Genomic DNA, 20,284 nt, shown 5'->3' with positions numbered 1-20,284 from the left:
TCTGTCCTGAGGGTGGGTTACAAGTGGAGTCAACCTGAGAAAACTCCGTATCTTAATTTCATCCCTATAATTATTATCCACTCCTCATCATTCTGTTTCTTTTTCCTTTATTGTGCAGCTTTTCAGCTGGTCTGTGTGGACAATATCTAACTTATTAAAATAACTTATAACCAATTCTGATACACCTTCAACCACTTCAGCATGTACCATTCACTCTCCAACACGTACTGTGTAGAAATGTAGGTGCTGGAATTCTCAGAGAGTGCAAAAGAATGGTAAATAGTTTGCAATAGAGTAACGGAGCAAATTCATTTAACAGGGAAGAAGTAGGCTTCCTTAACTGCCTGCCAAAATATACTCAGGTCAACTTAAAGGATCTACTTGCCTTCAAATGATGTATTGTACACAATCTTTGAGATTCGTTTCCCTTTCCCTTTCTTTTCTTCTCTTTTTCTTTTCTTTTCTTCTCCTTTTCTTTTTTCTTTTCTTTTCTTTCTTTTCTTTCCTTCTTTCTTTCTTTTTTTCTTTTCTTTTCTTTTTTTTGGCTTTTTTCCCCCTGAATAATAAATTCAACAAGCATTGCTAAAATATAGTTTAGTAGTTTAATGATCCAATTTTTTTCAAATAAAGATAAATTCCTTTCACCTATCAAATTACACAAACCCATTGCTGCCTGGAGAATTATGTTGCAATGTAAAAGTATAATATTGTCAGCAAAATCAAGATAATTTCAAAGGGATATTTTTTCTTACCCAAAAAGCTTAAACCTTAAACTTCAATTATCTCCTGTCTAAAGTATTTTCTGGCAAAAGAAATGTAAAAGAACAGAAGAAAAAATGAAAGCTAGTAAAAAAAAATCCTTAAAAAATCTTAATTTTTAGTGTTGGAATTTACACAGTATAGCAGAAAGCAAAAAGCAAATCTTCCTGCTCTCTTGCAAATCCTCCAAAGGCTTCCCACAGAACACAGAATATAATGCACAGTCCTTGTCATTTCACTCACCTGAATGTTCTGGCCCCTGACTTGGCAGATCACCTCCTTCCATTCTCATTCCATCCTCCTCAACAAGCTCAAGCCCTATTAACCTAGTAACGTTGCTTTAGTTTGTTTCCCTATTAACCTAGTAACGTTGCTTTAGTTTGTTGACCTTGCCAAACTATTCTCCACCTTGACCTCCCCAAATGCTGTTCCCTCTACCTGGGAACACTTCCTACCTGGCTAACTTATCACCTCCCTCCTTCCTTTCTTCCATCTGCATTAGCTTACTTCATTATATTTTTTATTTTCCCTTCAGTACATTTATCTTGCAAGATAATATGTATTCATATATCTTTTAAATGTCACTGTATCCCAGTAAGTAGGTGTCAGGTCATTTTGCCTCTCTGTGCTTGTCCAGGAGGAGTGCCTGGCATGGAGCATAGAGCAGGCACTTGGTGTTGGTGGCCTGAAGGAACAGCTACATTGGCACATGAATTCATGAATGGTTTTTACAACAGATTTCATCCTTACATGGAACCCGCAAACTGTGGTGGTATTTGCTATTATTTTACATGCTCTAATGGGTTTTTCAAGAGCACTACCTATATTGAAATTGGTTCGTTTAGCATTACATGGATTCCTAGTTGTAGTAAGGAGGATCAGTTAAAAGCATCTTATTACGTGTGAATCTTTAAGGGTACCAGATGCACAGAAATTCTAATGTTCCCACCAAAGAGGTGGGCCACCACACTTATGAACTTAGACTGGAAAATGGAAGCACTTGTTTATGATAAGATGCTCTAAAATGAAAAGGAAAATTCATTCAGGCAGTGGAAAGCCATGTTCCTCTATGAGAGCTCAGCATTTCTCTGGTATGGCAAGGTGATTCTGTGTTGCAACATCTCCACACTGTGGCCAGATCAAGAATAGCTTACTACTATGTGGGAGTGCCCGCCTTTCAGGTCTTCAGGAAGGGTGATGTACTCAAGTGTGCATTCAACACTAAATGGAACTAACTTGAATAGTTTCCTGAAAGTTAATCTTAGTCCAGAATTTTATTAGTATCCCTTAATCAGCATGGTTTAATGTCACACTGACACAGTTAACTGTGATTGCTTTCTAATGGTTCACTCCTCTCTTTCATGCTACACATGTCCCAAAGCAATTAAAAAAAAACAAAACAAAACCTCAAATATATGATTTAGAAGGAAAACTAGAAATTACGCTATACCTTTATCTATGTTAGTAGTAAGTTCCTTTATTAATCATTACCCCTTTCCCCAAAATTTATCTAATATACAACCTGAGCTGCTAACCTGAGTTAAGCTTAAATTTTATGTTTTTTTTTTTAAATTCTGTGCCATTACATTATTTAAGATATACTGTTTTCATATCTACTCATTTCAAAGTGCCTTTGTGTACCACCCTCTCTTTCTAGTATTGAATGACAGTAAAAAATATTTCCCAAAGGAAGGAAAAAGGGAGAAAAATCTAGCTAAATTTCCCAATCCTCTTTGGTCAAGCCTTTTTGACAACAACAAAAAAATTTTTTTTTTTTGGTTGAGTAAACCCTCAAAGCAACTGGCCCTTGATAATGCGTTTGACTGCTCTGTTAAAAAATATATATTAATCTATAAAATGCCTCGATTGGCTTATCTGTTAGTAATTTTACCATGGAATCGAGAAAAGGCATTTTGTCAACTGATATCATTCATTTTTTCTTCATCCAACACCGACAACTTTCTATTTTAGATTCTGTAGAAGGCACAGCAAAGATTTTCCCCAAGTAGGTACTTCCTAGAAGAAAGGAACAGTCTTATCACCTCCTTTTGTTTTTTCATTAGCTCCTAATATAGCTTGATGTCCATAGTGGACATCTAGTAATATTTAGAATGACTGAAATATGCAAGTAATTTTTTATCATTTTATTATGTCTTGGTCCTTGTAACTGCATAATTCTGAATCGTGTATGATCTGTTAACATGCCATGTGACTCTTACCTAGTCTCCTAATTTTTCTGGGCTTTTCATTACTCATGTATCAAATGATGGAGGTTAATTTTTTTTTTAATGTTTTATTTATTTATTCATGAGAGTCAGAGAGAGAGAGAGAGAGAGGCAGAGGCAGAGGGAGAAGCAGGCTCCCCGCCTAGCAGGGAGCCCGATGTGGGACTCGATCCCAGGACCCTGGGATCATGACCTGAGCCGAAGGCAGACGCTTAACCATCTGAGCCACCCAGGCGCCCAATGGAGGTTAATTTTATCTAAGGCCTTTTCCACGTTTAAAATTCTATGATGACTCTGCATTTGAAAATAGTAATTGAACAAATATAAATTTTTAAACCAGATGCCAAATATTTAGGATTTACTATGATTTTTTTAGAGAAATACTTTAAGGAGAAAGCAATTGTTGAGTCTGTAAAAATATGAATTAGGCCATACAAATATTCTAGATAAAAGGCTTGAGAACATGGAGTTTCAAAATTATATTTTTGTATCTGAGGGATGGGATATAATGTGAACATAATAAGCATTATCACTGAAATCACTAAGACAAGCCATTTTTAAAACTTTAGGGCTTTGGAAGATGCCTCTGTCATTGGGAAAAATGAACCTAGACTGTTTCACTACACTTCATTTGTCCTATAACTATTTCTAAAAACTATTGTTGGTAAATGCCCTGAAGATGAGAAAATCCCTAGAAGAGTGATAAATAGGAAGGAAAGTAAGAAATAATCAAAGAATTGGAACCAAATGTCAAAATCCATTAAAATAGCATTAGAAATTTTATGTGTTTAAAATTAAGTTATAATTAGAACTTCATTAGAGTTTTTTTCCTATACATAAATTTCCTTTTTTATTGAAGTACAGTTGACATACAAGGTTATATTAGTTTCAGATGTATGACATAGTGATTTGACGATTCTATACATTACACAATGTTCACCATGGTAAGTATAGTTACCATCTGTCACCATACAAAGTTATTACAATACTATTGACTACATTCCCTATGCTGTACTTTTCATCTCTGTGACTTGTTCATTTTATAACTGGAAATTTGTGCCTCTTAGCCTCTTCACCTATTTTGCCCATACCCTTACCCTCCTCCTCTCTGGAAACGACCAATTTGTCCTCTGCATTTATGAGTATGTTCCTGTTTTTGTTTGTTTGTTTTGTTTTTTAGATTCTACATGTAAGTGAAATCATATAGTATTTCTCTGTCTGATTTATTTCACTTAGCATAATATGCAATAGGTCCATTCATGTTGTGAATGGCAAGATTTCTTTTTTTTTTATGGCTGAGTAATATTCCATTGTATATATATACCACATCTTTACTCATTCATCTATCGATAGACACTTAGGTTGATTTAGTGTCCTGGCTATTGTAAATAATGCTGTGATAAACATAGGGATGCCTGTTATCTTTTTGAATTAATGTTTTCATTTTCTTTAGGTAAATACCCAGCAGTGGAATTACTGGATCATATAATATTTCTATTTTTAATCTTTTGAGGAACTTCCATACTATTTTGGCTGCACCAATTTACGTTCCCACCAACAGTACCTAGGGTTCCCTTTTCTCCACATTCTCACCAACACTTGTTATTTCTTATCTTTTTGATACAAGCCATTCTGACAGGTGTGAGGTGATATCTCATTGAGGTTTTGATTTGCATTGATGATTAGTGAAGTTGAACACATTTTCATGTGTCTGTTGGCCAACTCTATGTCTTCTTCGGACAAATGTCTATTCAGTTCCTCTGCCCATTTTTAAATCAGAGTATTTGGGGCTTTTCTGGTGTGGAGTTGTAGGAGTTCTTTATATATTTTGGATATTAACTGCTTATCAGATATTCACAAATATCATCTCCCATTCAGTAGGTCGCCTTTTCATTTTGTTGATGGTTTCCTTCACCGTGCAAAAGCTTTATAGTTTGGGGGTGCCTGGGTGGCTCAGTCGGTTAAGCGTCTGCCTTCAGCTCAGGTCGTGATCCTGGGGGTCCTGGGATCAAGCCCCACATTGGGTTCCTTGCTCAGTGGGGAGTCTGCTTCTCCCTCTCCCTCTGCCCCTCCCCCCACTTATGCTCTCTCTCTCTCATGCTCTCTCTCTCTCAAATAAATAAAATCTTTTTTAAAAAGAGTTTTATAGTTTGATGTGGTCCCAATAGTTTATTTTTGCTTTTGTGTTTCCTTTGCAGGAGCATATCTAGTAAAAAGGCAGATGTCCAAGAGATTACTGCCTATGTTTTAGGAGCTTTACGGTTTCAGGTCTTATATTTAGGTCTTTAATTCATCATACTTTTGTATATGGAGTGAGAAAATAGTCCAGTTTCATTTCACGTGTACATATCTGTCCAGTTTTTCCAACACCATTCATGGAAGAGACTATCTTTTCCCCATTGTATATTCTGCCTCCTTTGTCACAGATTAATTGACCATATAATTTTAGGTTTATCTGAACTTTCTATTATGTTCTATTGATCTATGTGTCTATTTTTGTGTCAGTACCATACTGTATTGATTATTATAGCTTTGTAGTATAGCTTGAAATCTGGGATTGTGAGACCTCCAGCTTTGTTCTTCTTTTCTCAAGATTGTTTTGACCATTTGGTATCTTATGTGGTTCTATGCAAATTTGGGATTATTTGTTCTAGTTCTGTAAAATATACTATTGGTATTTATCTTGATAGAGATTGCATTGAATCTATAGATGCTTTGGGTGATACATGAACATTTTAACAACATTAATTCTTCCAATCCATGAACTTGGTGTATCTTTCCATTTGTTTTTGTTGTCTTCAATTTCCTTCTTCAATGTACAGGTCTTTCACCTTGCTTAAACTTACTCCAGATACTTTATTCTTTTTTTTTTTTTTTGGTACTTTTTTTTTAATGAAATTGTAGATGATATCATTTTCTTAATTTCTCCTTCTGCTACTTTTTTATTAGTGTATAAAAACAGAACAGATTACTGTATATTAATTTTGTATCCTACAACTTTGCCAAATTCATTTATTAGTTCTAAGTTTTTTGGTGGAGTCCGTAGGGTTTTCTACATATGTTATCACGTCATCTGCAAATAGTGACAGTTTATCTCTTCCTTACTGATTTGTATGCTTTTTATTTCTTTGTCTCATCTGATTGCTATGAGTAGGACTTCCAGCAGTATATTGAATAAAGGTGATGAGAGTGGACATCCTTGTTTTGTTCCTGATCTTAGAGGAATAACTTTCAGTTTTTCACCATTTATTTTTAAACGATGTTAAAGCAAATTGTTTTTAAACAACACATTACATTTGTAGTCATTTTTTAAATGCATTTTCTCAATAGACACAAGTGACCTTTGAATCATCTAATTCAGTTCTAGTTCCCTCACCACACTTCAACATGATACTGTGACCATCTACTTTTTTTAGCACTCATTACACAACTCTTCCTAGTTCTCTTCTAGCTCCTAAAAATAGTCATTCCAGAAGATTGTTTCCACCAATACTTTCTTTGTTTCTTTTGGATAGAATCATAACTTCATGTCTTCTAATGTCATCATGGAGCAGATACATGCTTAGGGTGCTTAGCTGCCTTCTCAGTATCTCTATAGGAAATACATAAAATTCAATGTATTTAAAACTGAACTTTATTTTCAAAACCAGTACATTCTTCTGATATTTCTATTTCTATTCATGCCATAACAATACCTCCATCTAGCATCAAAAGATTGCAGTTATCTGTGAATCTTCCATGGCATCTCCACACCCCATGCTCCATCAGACTCTGAATCTCTTAATTCTCGTCTCAATATTCTTTTTCATACCCATCTTTTCTTTCCCACTTCAAGTGCCACTGTCATAGCTACAGGTACATCTCCATCATGTCTTGCCTGGAATACTGCAGTGGTCTCTTAAATATGCCTCACCTATCAGATTCATCATTTTTACATTCTCAGTCTTGATTTATTATGGGCCATTTTAGTATTTCTAAAGCACACACCAAATTTACAGTTCCCTGCTTAAAAGCTATAAATATCTTCCCATTGTATATGAACAAAATAGAAACTCTAATGGTCAAAGATTTTTCCTGAAGCATCCTAAGTTACATTTCCTTCTGGTGTCTGTTTCCATGTTCAAGTGGAATCAAGCCATCCTCAGTTCTCTGAGTTTGCTCCCAGTTTCAGGACAGAAGCTCTCGGTGTTATCCTCCTCTGTGGTGCCCTCTTCACTTCCATCTCTGACTTTCATCCCTTTGCTTCTTTGGCTAGCTTGTTACCTTCCTTGATTGCCTCCTAGCAAAATTTTTAGTCCTTCAAAAAACACATATTTTTAAAATATTTCAAAATATAAGAAGGTATAGAGAGGAATGTAACAAATAAAAAATTAAAAACATGCTTGAAGACCTCAATGTACCCTTCCCAATGGAATTCTCCCTCTTTCACAGAGGTAATAAGAGGTAATCATGACCATAATTTTGTTACTTTTCATTCGTGTGCATTTTTTTCAAGATTTTATTTATTTATTTGAGAGAGAGAGAGCAGAGTGAGAGAGCAAGAGAGAGAGCACAAGCAGGGGCAGGCAGAGGGAGAAGCAGACCCCCCGCTGAGCACGGATCCCAATGTGGGGCTCGATCCCAGGACCAGGGATCATGACGTGAGCCAAAGGCAGACCCTTAAGCGACTGAGCCACCCAGGTACCCTATTCATGTGCATTCTTTATAATTTTTCTATATATGTTTGTAATTCTAAACAATATATAATATAGATTTCATTTTTCAAAATGTACTGAAATGATGTCATGCTGAATATCTTATCCTTTGACTTAAGAGTATTTGGGTGGAACATTTGCAATAACATGGTTGGAGTTAGAGAGTATGACACCAAGTGAAATAAGTCAGTCAGAAAAAGACAAATACCATATGATTTCACTCATAATGGAATTTAAGAAACAAAACAAACAAGTAAAGGGAAAAGAGAAAGAGAGAAATCAAGAAACAGGCTCTTAATTATAGAGAACAAACTGATGGTTACCAGAAAGGAGGGGGGTGGGATATGTAAATAGATGATGGGGATTAAGGAGTGCACTTGTGATGAACACCGGGTGAGTTACAGAACTGTTGAATCACTATACTGTACACCTGAAATTAATATTATATGGTATGTGAACTAATTGGAATTAAAATAAAAACTTTAAAAAAATTTTTTTTAAAAAGTATTTGGATGAGGGTGCTCAATATTTAGCCTTGCTGATACATATAATCCTAATTAATTTATTTTTACTGATTCGAATATTCCATGATAATATACAATTTTTAATCTATTCTACATGGTGATAGACATTTAAATTGCTTCCACTTCTTTATACTATTACAATGATGTCACTAAAACCACTTCCTTATACCTATATTTGAATCTTTTCTGAATTTATGTATCTAGAAGTTAAATTACAGAGTAGTAGAATTTGTTCCAATATTTACTCCCAGCATTGTACCCATTGCTCCACATTCTCACTGAAACTTGGTATGTTCAGGGCTTTTTAATTTTTGTTAAGCTGAGAGATATGACTTGTTTCTTATTGTAGTTTTAATTTGTACTCTCCAGATTATATATGAACTTAAGTTTACTAGTCACTTGTCTTTCTTCTCCTAAAAATTGCCTATTCAACTATTTTACCAATTTTTTAATTAAATTGTCTCTTCCTTACATATATTTTAATATACATTTTTAAATTCTGTATGCTAGATTTAATCACTCCTATACTTTCAAATATCTTTGCTCAATTTTGTCTTATCTTTCTAGGTTTTCTTAATGTTTTCATTAGACAAACAGAATTGTTTTCCTCATTTTGTTTATTAAACCACATGGAAGTGACTTCTGCAGGAGGTAGAATGGTCATTTGTTTCCATATGGATCACCAGTAGTACTAATAGCTAAAAAAGTTTTTTTTTTTTATCAAGTCTCACCATCTTTTTCTTTTAATTGGCAATTTAATCCATTTACATTTACTATGGCTACTAATATATTTGGACTTATTCCTAACATTTTATTTTAATTTTCTAATTGTCCTGCTTTTAAAATGAATTTAACTTCATTTTTCTCTTAACTTCATGTTTCCCCTTCATTTTACTGTCTAAAAATTGTAAAATTAATTGATTTTAGTGGTCACCTTTAAAATTGTAACATACATGACTGCATAAATTCTAAAGTTAATATCTCTACCCTGCTCCTAAGCAATTAAAGAATTTTAAATGTCTTGTTGGCCATATTTCCAGAAAAGAAACTCTAAATAGTACTTGCTACTTCTTTTGTAGTTTCTACCTTAAACTTCCTAATAGTATGGTTATTTGATTACATAGTATCCAATAGATTGTAAATTCTTTTAGAATATATATATATCTCCCTCATTTTTTCTCCCCCATAGTGCCTTTGAAGAATGCTTGCATAAAGAAAGTGTCCATAACACATGGCTGTTGAAGACTTATGGCTGGCTGTCCTAATTTCTCCAGGAGGACGACAAATCTGTAAAGTATCAAGCTTTGGGTGATATGAAAATAAAAGGGATTAAACAGATTAGGTTGCTGTCATTAAGATATTATTTATTATAGTTACCTAGAGTAAAAGAAGTAGGAGAGTAGGATGCCATAGACTTCAAGGGAATTAAAGGTTCATGGAAATTTGTGAAAAGATATAATAAGAGGAAAAAAAACTCAACTTTTTTTTTAAATTACAGTTAAAATGGCCACTGATGACCTTGTGAGAGGAATTTTTGGTGGAATAGTTTGAGCAGAAGACAACTTGTACTAGGTTGAGAAGTAAATAGGAGATAAGGGAGAAAAGGAAACAGATACAGAATGGTTTCTAGAAGTTTGGGTGTGACAGGAAAGAAATAAGGAGGTGGAATTGACAATATCTAATAGCTTTATTTTTGGATGTTGAACACATCAAGTTTAGTAATCAGCATCTTTTATGGAATTCTCTGAGCAGAGAAGATAATTTGAAGTTACTTATATGCATATTATATCTGGCTTACTTGCTGTTACCATGAAAGTCATGTCTTTTCATCTTTGCAGACTCCATATATCTAACACTGATAATGTTCTATTATGTATTTGATGAGGGAACCTAGCTAGGAGGACAGTGACCTCCCTCTTACCAAATATATTCTGAGAAATGTGAGTGACAACCTGTAATTTCTGCATTACTTTTTAGGGTGGAATGCATAATCTTTAAGATCTCTCCAAACTCTAAACCATATAATTATATGATGAAATGCATTATTTATATTCAATGGAATTTTAATTAAAGATGTTTAAATTACCAAGATAAATTTCTCACTGAAGTCACAAGTAGTAGAAAAACATAAACAAATATCTATTCATATGTAAATGCTAGACATAAATAATGTCATTAACTAAAGTCTATTTATATACTACAATTATTATATTAGAAATACAGGTTTCAAATTATTAAACCAAATCTTATAATCACTATAGTCACCACAGAGGATTTACTGCACAAATAATCATCTTTCAATATCAGAAGCACTATATACCTGCATTACAAACTGTTGAAAAATATATCCCACATTCACGGAACACAATAAAATTCATAGTGAAAACATAAAATAAATGTTATTGAATAAATCGACGATATTTACAAATGCCCACTTTGTGGTTCAAGGACGTGACTCTCTTTAAAGAACATAACAAGGATATTGCATTTCCCATGAAGCACAGAAAACATCTAGACCCGAGATGATGGTTGGATTTTACCTGTTTTTCTAATGCCAATTGATTAGGAATGGTGCCTGGAAAAATGTATTCAAGAATGTGTGACCTCCTTTGAGCTCAGTGGGAAAGAATGAGAAGATTGATTGCTGGTGTCTGCGATGGTTTGGTGGTGAAGGACAGAGGAGGAGCTGGGAATCAAGTATTTGCCATTGCTTTTTAGACCTTTAAACATTTACATTCTGCAAACCTTTTCCCCCCACTTCCACCATCTTGACTAGCTAGAAAATCGCTACTCGTTCTTATTTAAATTGCTAGCCATTCTTCCAGAATACATCCTCTTCCAGCCAAGTAATGCTTATTTTGGGTGGGCAAAATCACTTCTGTTCAGATTTGCGTAAGACAGTGTGGCATTCCAGAACTCCTTCCACAGAGAGCCATCATCCATCATCAGTAGAATATTAATGAAGAGGGAATGCAAGGTCAACCCAGAAAATATTTATTTGGAAAAGAGAAACCAGAATAATGTGAATAACAACAGTGCCGAAAAGGAAAAAAAAAGACAGAAAGAAAAAGAAAGAAAGAAAAAAGAAATGCTGATTCAGTGTCCCTTCCCCGTCTGGGTCTAATGCTGCCCTCCTGAGTGGTGGCTAAAACTCTCCTTGCGGCAGTCATCAGCACAGCTGTTAACTCCAGGTGCTGGCATCCACCCCCCTACCCCCCTAGTCCTTGAACACTCCCCCCTGCTGGCAGTGATGATCCCCCCATCACAATCATAGTCATTCCTCACGGTGGATCTATCAGTCAAAAGAGAACATGGGAAATCTGGTTCAGAAAGACATGGCACTTTATGGAAAGATTTACCACTGTGCTTCTTTAAATAAATAGATTCCTCTAGTGCACTCAACATCTTATTTTAGGGGCGCCTGGGTGGTTCATTCGGTTAAGCATCTGCCTTCAGCTCAGGTCATGATCCCAGGGTCCTGGGATCGAGCCCCGCATCGGGCTCCTTGCCCAGCGGGAAACCTGCTTCTCCCTTTCCCTCTGGCTGCTGCTCCTTCTGCTTGTGCTCTCTCTCTCTCTCTGTCAAATAAATTAATAAAATCTTTTTTAAAAAATCTTCTTTTATTTACTAATCATACAAAATTCCCAGGAACTCACATTGATAAACGAGAAATCAGGCAATAAGGCAATTCTTAGATAATTGTAAAAGCAAGGCCAAGGCTTTCCAAATTAAGGTTGACTAATCCCTCAAGGCCCGTGAAGCTCTTTGTATTTAGGTAAATAGAACATCCTCTTTTGTAATTGTCCCATTGGGCCTGTGCTATGAATGTTCTCTCTTCACTTTCTTGTTTGGAGTCTAACCTGAGGATTTTGCTTTCTCTGCAGCCTCCTCAAATAGAAGCCGTTTCCTCTCTCACACTTCTCTTACCAGTCGGCATGAAGGTGACCATTCTCCCTCACTCCTTCCTGAAAATACTCGGCTCTGAATCTCCTGTCATCGGATGATGCCAACCAACACCATCCTTGTTGCAAGTATCGACAGGTCCTAGGTCACTTGGTTTCTTTAGGGATTTTAAATCCTAGTTCACAGTTATTTCACTAACATCGCTCCTGTGATTTCATAGATGATCACTTCGATAACCAAGAGCCTTGTTCTCCTCTACTCTGGGGACTGGATCCCACCCTCTCTCCTCATCTGCTATGGGCTGAGGTGTGTCCCCCACAAATTCATATGCTGAAGCACTATCCCTAAGGTGATGGTGGTATTTGGAGATGAGTCATTTAGGAGGTTATAAGGTTTAGATGAGGTCACGAAGGTGCCGCCCCATGATGGGATGGGTGCCTTTATAAGAAGACACCAGAAAGCTTGCTTCTTCTCTTTCTCCACCCACATGCATCAAGGAAAGGCTGTGTGAGGACACAGCAAGAAGGTGGCCATCTGCCCTGACCCTGCTGGTACTTTGGTCTTGGACTTCCAGTTTCCAGAACTATGAGAAACAAATTTCTGCTGTTGAAGCCCCCTGAGCTGCAGTATTTTGTTATGGCGGCCGGAGCTAAGACATCATCCGCTCCCATCAGCACTTTATTACCTAGGACTACATCCACTGCTTAATAACAATTTCGGGTATCCCATTTTCCAACTACTGCCTCTTATATTTCTAACTCACTCCCTTCAATGCTGCGATTCCCCAAATCCTTAGGCCTATAGTCCATAAATCCTACAGCCTTTTCACTGTCACACAAAGTTTGGTTTTTAGTCCCTTATTTCCTTCCTTGAAACTAATCGAATGTCCATTGTCTGTCACGATATAATCACTCTCTTGTGTAAATCAAGTCTCTTACCTTTCCCTTCACTGTACAGTTCTAGCAAAACCCCAACCCCAATTAAATTCAACTCTATGAGCATACTCTTCACCTGCACTCAAGAAGAGGAACATGGAAGGAGTAAAGTACCACCATCTCTCACTTTGAATTTCTCTTCATGAACCTCAAGTGGGCATAAAATGTTACCAAGAAATTCTACTGCATTTCCCTAATCCAGGTACATTTCTGCTCTTCCAGGCAACTATCCCACATCTCTTCTTCCCTCTTTTCAAAGACCTAACACTGACTTCCCTCCTCACTCCCAACTGACGACCTTGCTTCCTATTTTAATAAAAGATAAATAAATGAATAAAAGCAATCAGAAAAGAGTATCTTCATTCTCCCACTACCACCACACCCCCCCATCCTTCCGCACCTACACACTCGTACCTTCCTTCCTCTTGCTAGGACGCCAATAACCGCCATCTACGTAGCCCTGACTGGTCGCTAGAAATTATCGTAAGCACTTTACATAAACCAACCCATGTAATCTCCATGACAACCCTATAAGCCAGGGACCATCGTTACCCTCATTTCACAAATGAGAGACCCAAGGCAGAGAGAGGTAAAGCAACTCGGCCCCTGGTCACAAAGCCAGTGACTGGGCAAGCTTGTTCTCTCGTGGCCTTCACTGTGTTGCTTCCCACGCTGCTGCATTTGTACGAATGAGTGGTCTGTGCTCCCATCTAAGACCGAGCCTGCTCCTGTGCTGCAGATTCCATCCCCACTTGCCTATTCGGGGACATCACACCAGGAGTTAACCCCAATCTCCTGATGGCCCCTAGATCATTACCAGAAGGAGAGAAATTTTCTCTCATCTTTACAAACCCTCCCATGACCCCACATCACTCTCAAACTACTACCTCATGTCTGTGCTCCCTTTTAGACCATAATTCTTGTAAAAGACTGTTCATTGCTCCAATATCTTGCATTCTCTGTTGAACTCATACAATTCCGGCTCCTACCCCATCACTAAGACTAAAAGTGGCCCTAGTCGATGACTTACCATTTAAACATTCGCTCACTCCTTCCTCCTTGAAACATTTCTTTAAGGGGCTTTAGAACATCACCCTCCTTTGGTTTTCCTAGCATTTAACTGGCCACTGTTTCTCTATTTCTCTTACTGACTCCTCATTTCTCTAACCTCTTAACATTGGAGGGACCCAGAAGTCAGCCCTCAGACTTCCTCAGGACCTAAGTTCATGCCCTGATGGTCTCAGCCATTATCATGGTACTAGATAACATCTTTATGCCAATGATTTCCAAATGTATACCTTTGGTTGGAGTCTGTTCCCCAAACACAGACCTTAGGCCTTCTTGACAGCTTTCAGATGCTACTTGAGAAACTCAAGGGATATCATTATTTCATTGTCAACTGCAAACTTGGTATCTCCACGTAGATCTGTAATAAACAGCTCAAATTAGCACATCCAAACACAAACTCCTAGTCTTTCTCCACATCACTCCTACCCCAGTTGTGCTCCTCTTGCAATTTCTTGCGTCTTAATTCATTGTAACTGCATCCTTCCAGGTGCTCAGGCCAGAAACTCTGGAGCCACCATTCTCTCTTCTCTTTGCCTTGCCGTCAGGAAATTCTATCAGCTCTCCCTTCCCACAAGACCTTGAGTCTGACTGGTTCTTACAAGCCCCACTGCTGCCACCCTGGTTTAAGCTTCCATCTTCTCTCACCTGGTTTCCTGCAAAGAGCTTCCTAACTGGTCTCACTGCCTCTACCCACCCTTGTGTCCCCGCTCTTTCTCATGGCCAGGATCCTTTCAAAAATCAGATCATACTACTCTGTTCAGAATCCTCCAATGGCTTCATATTGTAATTAGTGTATAAACCGTGGTTCTTATAATGAACTAGAAGGCCCTGGCTTTGTGCCCCCTGCTACTCTATTTTCCACTGCTCTGCCTCTCGCTCACTGATTCATTCTGGCTCTGTTGGTCTCCCTGATGTTCCTCAAACCTACTAATCACATTTCCACTCAAGACTTTCATACTTGGTGTTCTCTCTACCCAGATAGCCCCATGGGTCACTCCTGCACCGCTTCCTACTCTGCTTAAATGTTGCCTTCTTGGGGAAGTTTTCCCCCACCATTCTAGACAAAAAAATAATTTATTTTTTAATAAGCTCTCCCCTTTACAGCTTACCTTTCTTGCCTGTTTTATATTTCTTTTTTTTCCAATAGCACTTACTACCATCTAATCTTGTTATAGTTTACATGTTTCTTCCTTTACTTTCCCTACTAGAATGTAAGCTTCATGAGGACAGAAATGTTTTTGTCTCTTTTGTTCACTGCTCTTTCATTCACCAAGAATAGCGCTTAGAAAAAAGTAGGCACAGAATAAATTTTTAGTGAATAAAATGATTTAATAGATGAGTAAGTTAACAACATTGCATTCCAGAGGGGATTTTGTGGTTGGTTGATTAATTTCACATTCGGAGTAGCATCTTTTTTGGGGGGGGTTATTTATTTATTTTTTGAGGGGTGAGTCGAGCAGGAGGAGCCCAGAGAGAGGGAGAGAGAGTCTCAAGCAGACTCCCCGTGGAGTCTGACTCAGGGCTCAATCTCATGACCCTGAGATCACGACCTGAGCCAAAACCAAGAGTCGGACGCTTCACCGACTGAGCCATCCAGGCGCCCCGGGAGTAGCATCTTATTATGCACATGATTCTGTATAACATTCTGGCGTCAAATCATGTTTACTGACCCTGGAATAAAGTTCAGATTAAAAGATCTTTTAAAGTCATATTGGTATTATTAATAAATATTAGAGTTAATGTTTTTTGTTCCTTTCTTTTCATTCCTAAGTCACTGCTGAGCAGGAGATACATGCTGCCTTATATATTTACCATTGCTATAATCTTCTAACTTGCTTCTCTCCCTGAGTTATTAATACTGCATTCTAATCTACTTTACATATGGCTGCCAAATTAATCTTTATCTAAAGAGCAACATAACGATCATTCCCTGGCTCAGAAAATTGCTGTGGCATCTCAACGTCTGATGTAAAATCTCTCAAGCTGGCCCTAACTCATTTCTACTGACTCTTCTACTACTTCTACTTCATCACCCTGCACTCCCACCACTGAGCCTTTGTGGGCATCACCAGTCCTGCCTGTAAAGTTGCTCTTTATCAGAGACAGGCAAACTTTTTGGGTTAAAGATCAGGTAACAAGGGGAAGCTAGGAGGCTCAGTTAGTTAAGCGTCTGCCTTCAGCTCAGGTCATGAACCCAGGGCCCTCCCAGGCAGGGAGCCTGCTTCTCCCTCTCCTCCCCACTTATGCTCTCTCTTGCTATCTCTGTTGCTTTCTCTTTTTCTCTCTCAAATAAATAAATAAAATCTTTAAAAGAAAAAAAAAGATCAGGTAACAAATATTTTAGGCTTTGCAAGCGTAGGGGAAGAAAACCTTTCTTTCTAGGTACTTTTGGCTGGTCTATTAATTAAATGAACATAAGATAAACAGGAGAAAAACAAATTTAATTGTGTATGTATGAGAGCTCCGTAAGAGAAGGAGACCCACAGGCACTAAAGCAATTGAGGTTTATGCGCCATCCTGGGCTCAGGAGCAGGGGGTAGAGGTCTGAGACTTCAAAGGGGAAGAGCAAATGTTTGGTAAACAACTGTGTGCCCTGCTGTGCAGAGACAGTGGGACACAGGAGAGGAAGTTGATCTCTAGGCCCTGCAGAGTTTTCCCCCAGCTTACCACACATAGCCCAAATTCTTTATAGTTATCTCTGGTGACAGTTCTCTTCCTGGACCAGGGCTTCTGAGGTAGGGAAACTGAAGGACTCCATACAAACCTGCTTTTTTTCCTTTTCCTGCTTCTGTTCTTGCTAGGACCTGCATCCCCACCTTACACATGCCTTGTAGTATGTCTTACTGGTGTAAGTCAAGGAGTTAATGATTTCTTTAGAGTCTTCCAGCACAGCACACTAGATAACATCGAAGGAAGGACTGGGTGAGAATGACCTGTCGAGGCCTTCCTGTGGGTATTCCAAACTAGTGGTGCTAGACATCTCGACGCCAAGACCCCTGGCTCCAAGGAATAAGTGACTTACGGAAGACACCTGGACATGTGTCCTCGTTCTGACTGGTTCCTGGATACCCGAGAGGACACATACACCAGCCCACCATCCCCAATAAAAACTCCAGACCGCAGGCAAGGACAAGACTCTCCTTTCCTTTCTGAGGCTCCCAGACGCTCTCTATACCTTAAACAAACTCTGCTCTCATTCCTGCTGGCTTGCATTTGATTTCTATCCTGCACAGAGCCAAGGACCCCTTCTTGGTCCTCTGACCTGGCATGCCTACATCACTTCCAAGTTCTTTCAGGCACTGAAGGGGGAGGTAAAAATCTCTTCCTGAGTCTTTTGGGCCTTGGTTCACTTCAGCTCAATGTATACATGCTAAAGTGGGACATTTTGGGGTGGCTTGTTCTGAACCCCTTCACAGCCCATATGGTCTCTGTCATAACTACTCAACTCAGCCCTGGAGAGCAAGATCAGCTCTCTGTTTTGCACGGACCTAAGTCCTGCTCTTCGTTTATAGCTCAGGCTGTTCTGGGATCTGTGAATGCTTCCACACTGATAGTACCAACTGTGCTGTCTTCTCATTATTAAACTTTCTTGTTTACCTTAAAAAAAAAAAAATTGGTCATAGTCCATACTTCTGTGTAATGTCAGTGCCCAGCACAATGTCATGCAGTAACAGACACTCAGCATTCGTTGTCTGTGGTCACTGACGATAATAATACTGATGAATGTTAGGCGCATCACATTAAACCTCGCCACATAAGAAGAACAATGTAGAACAACCCGCTGTATGTATGTAGCTTATTTCTTCAATCTTAAAACACTTCCTCATTCCCCCCACCCCACATACTCTTTATTTTAACATTTCTGACATTGGCTTTGTTTTCTTTACCTCTATATATCCATTGAATATGATGCGAATTTTTAGCACCAAAAAGTAATTGAATCAGTGGTGCAGCCTATAACCAATGGAATAATTTTAAAAAATATTATCACTTATCTAAAGCGCAAGTAAAAGTGATTTTCCTCCCATTTATGTGGTTCATGGAACTGAAGGCCAAGTTAAATGATATAAAGTCCTGCTTTTCAAACTAGTTTTGCTTACATATTCCATAAAAGAATGTTTACAAACCATATGCCTTCACAAATGTTGAGTCAACACATCTGAAATATTTCATTATGTTATTAAATAGTTGAAAAGAAGTAATCTCGGGTGGGGGCATGGGGTAACTGGGTGATGGGCACTAAGGGAGGGCACATGATGTAATGAGCACTGGATGTTATATATAACTGATGAATTACTGAACTCTACATCTGAAACTAATGATGTATTATATGTTGGCTAATTGAATTTAAATAAACAGACACACAAGTAATCTCCATTTTTTAAAATAAAAGCATTAAATAACTCTTTAAAATGTGAGCAACTTCACTGAATTCTATACCCACAGATATCTAATTAAATATTTACAAACAAGCTCCTGTTTATAGTTAGAAATTTTACTTGTACTTCTCTGATTTGTACTTTATTCCAGTTGCCTCACAGAATTTTACCCCAATGTGATACATTTTGTGCTTAAAAGACTGACTGATCACTGTAAACACTTCTATGCGACAAAAATATGATCATAATTGTTTTTAAATTTCCCTACAATGTTTTAAGTGCTAACATTTCTTCTGGGTTGAATTACCATAATTTTTAGTATTATAAAATTGATCAAAACAACACAACTAACTCACACATTTTACTGGAGACCCACAATTTAATGAGAGGGGTTTACTGCTTGTATAAGTCAGAGTTCATCCTCAATTCTATTTTTTTTTTTCAGCATATAAGCATGAGAAATCATGAATATATTAACAAATAGAGAGGAATGAAATTATAGTATCAGCCAATATTTTGAACATATTCCTAAGTAAGATTTGCACATTTTAGTGTATGTAAATTTTATATCAAAAGGGAAAAAAATCAGATAGTGATTTATTGCCAACACTTATTCTTACTAAATGACCACATAAAAACTTAATTTGGTTTTCCTTTTAATTTTGTTGAAACCAAATAATTTTAGAGAAAGTTTAACAGCCACCTGACTTGCAAAACTTTTTGAAGTCTCTAGCATATTTACTTGTACAAAGTGTAAACAACATGCATACAGAGTGGCCACAGGTTTGAAACAAAGACCTTGGTGATGTAGGGCTGTTGATCAAATTTAAATAGCAAGTTTGTTGTTGCCATTGAATCAATCCAGAACTCTTTTTCAGGCTCAAAGGTGACAAGTAATGATATCAAACAAATGCTAGAGAGCATTAACAAAGTTTTTCAGATTCTTGGTCATAAAGATCTTATGGTCCACAAGGAATCTGAGATTTGACATTTTTGATTACTCAGCTACCTCCGAGCAAACTGAAAACTGTCCAGCAGATCCTGAATTCCACAGTGCCTCCAGCTGGGTCTTTTCTTTCAACTTTTGCACCATCTGACTTACAAAACTTTTGTTGATAAATCATTGTGGTGATTCCCTTTTCCTACACCTATTCCTTATGTGAATAATTCAAAATTCTCTGTGTTTAGTACCCAGAGGTTTTGATACCATAGGGCAGTGCAACATAATGAGGTTCAGGAGGGCTGAGAAATAGATTTTACTCTTGTGAAGTGAAAGAATGGTAACTGTAAAAAAAAAAAAAAAAAAAAATTTGAAAAAAGGGAAGTGGTCTACTGCTCAGACCCAGAGCCACACTCAAGTTAGTGGAGAGAGGGCAGGAGATTGAGGATAAGGAAATAGATTGCCTTAAAAGTCTTCAAGCCAGCTTAAGTTTTTCTGAGTCTTCAGGTATGTTCAGAAGTACATGTTTTCCAGCTGGAAGTCCGCTAGTACAAAGCCGATTCTATGACAGACTCGAAGAAAAGCCTTAGCCACAAGATGTCACTAAAATTCCATGTTACACCTTAAGATGCTATTGCAAGCTTCTTTCCATCTAAAAAATTAGCAGCAGCATTTGAGATCTAAATAAAAGAAGGATAAAGTCTCTTTGATTCCTTAATTTTAAAAGAAAAAATGTGATGGGGAAAGAAAGGATGATGAAGGGCAAGGTAGTTTGGCCAATATTATCTCACGCTATCTGGGCCTTCACAAATTTGTTTCTAGCAAAATGTAACCCAATAAACATGTTTAAATGGAAT

The 20,284-nt window shown here is 37.5% G+C and overlaps 1 protein-coding gene across 2 annotated transcripts in view; it reads right to left on the bottom strand.

Moving 5' to 3' along the window:
* Positions 1-449: 449 nt before the first annotated feature.
* The window catches only part of C1H3orf38 (chromosome 1 C3orf38 homolog), a 36,918-nt gene continuing 17,083 nt past the window's right edge, over positions 450-20,284 (bottom strand). Inside the window, exons 4-5 of one of the 2 annotated variants that reach the window (XR_013443361.1) lie at positions 14,339-14,466; positions 450-556 (exon numbers count right to left, since the gene is read on the bottom strand). The gene's annotated coding sequence lies outside the window, so the exon portion shown is untranslated. The remainder of the gene's footprint in view (positions 557-14,338; positions 14,467-20,284) is intronic. The other variant, XR_013443366.1, reaches the window with a different exon arrangement.

The sequence above is a fragment of the Halichoerus grypus genome, chromosome 1 (genome assembly GCF_964656455.1).
Source record: "Halichoerus grypus chromosome 1, mHalGry1.hap1.1, whole genome shotgun sequence".
Classification (NCBI taxonomy): domain Eukaryota; kingdom Metazoa; phylum Chordata; class Mammalia; order Carnivora; family Phocidae; genus Halichoerus; species Halichoerus grypus.
The sequence above is the reverse complement of the archived record's forward strand: the minus strand, read 5'-3'. Positions and strand labels throughout refer to the sequence as shown.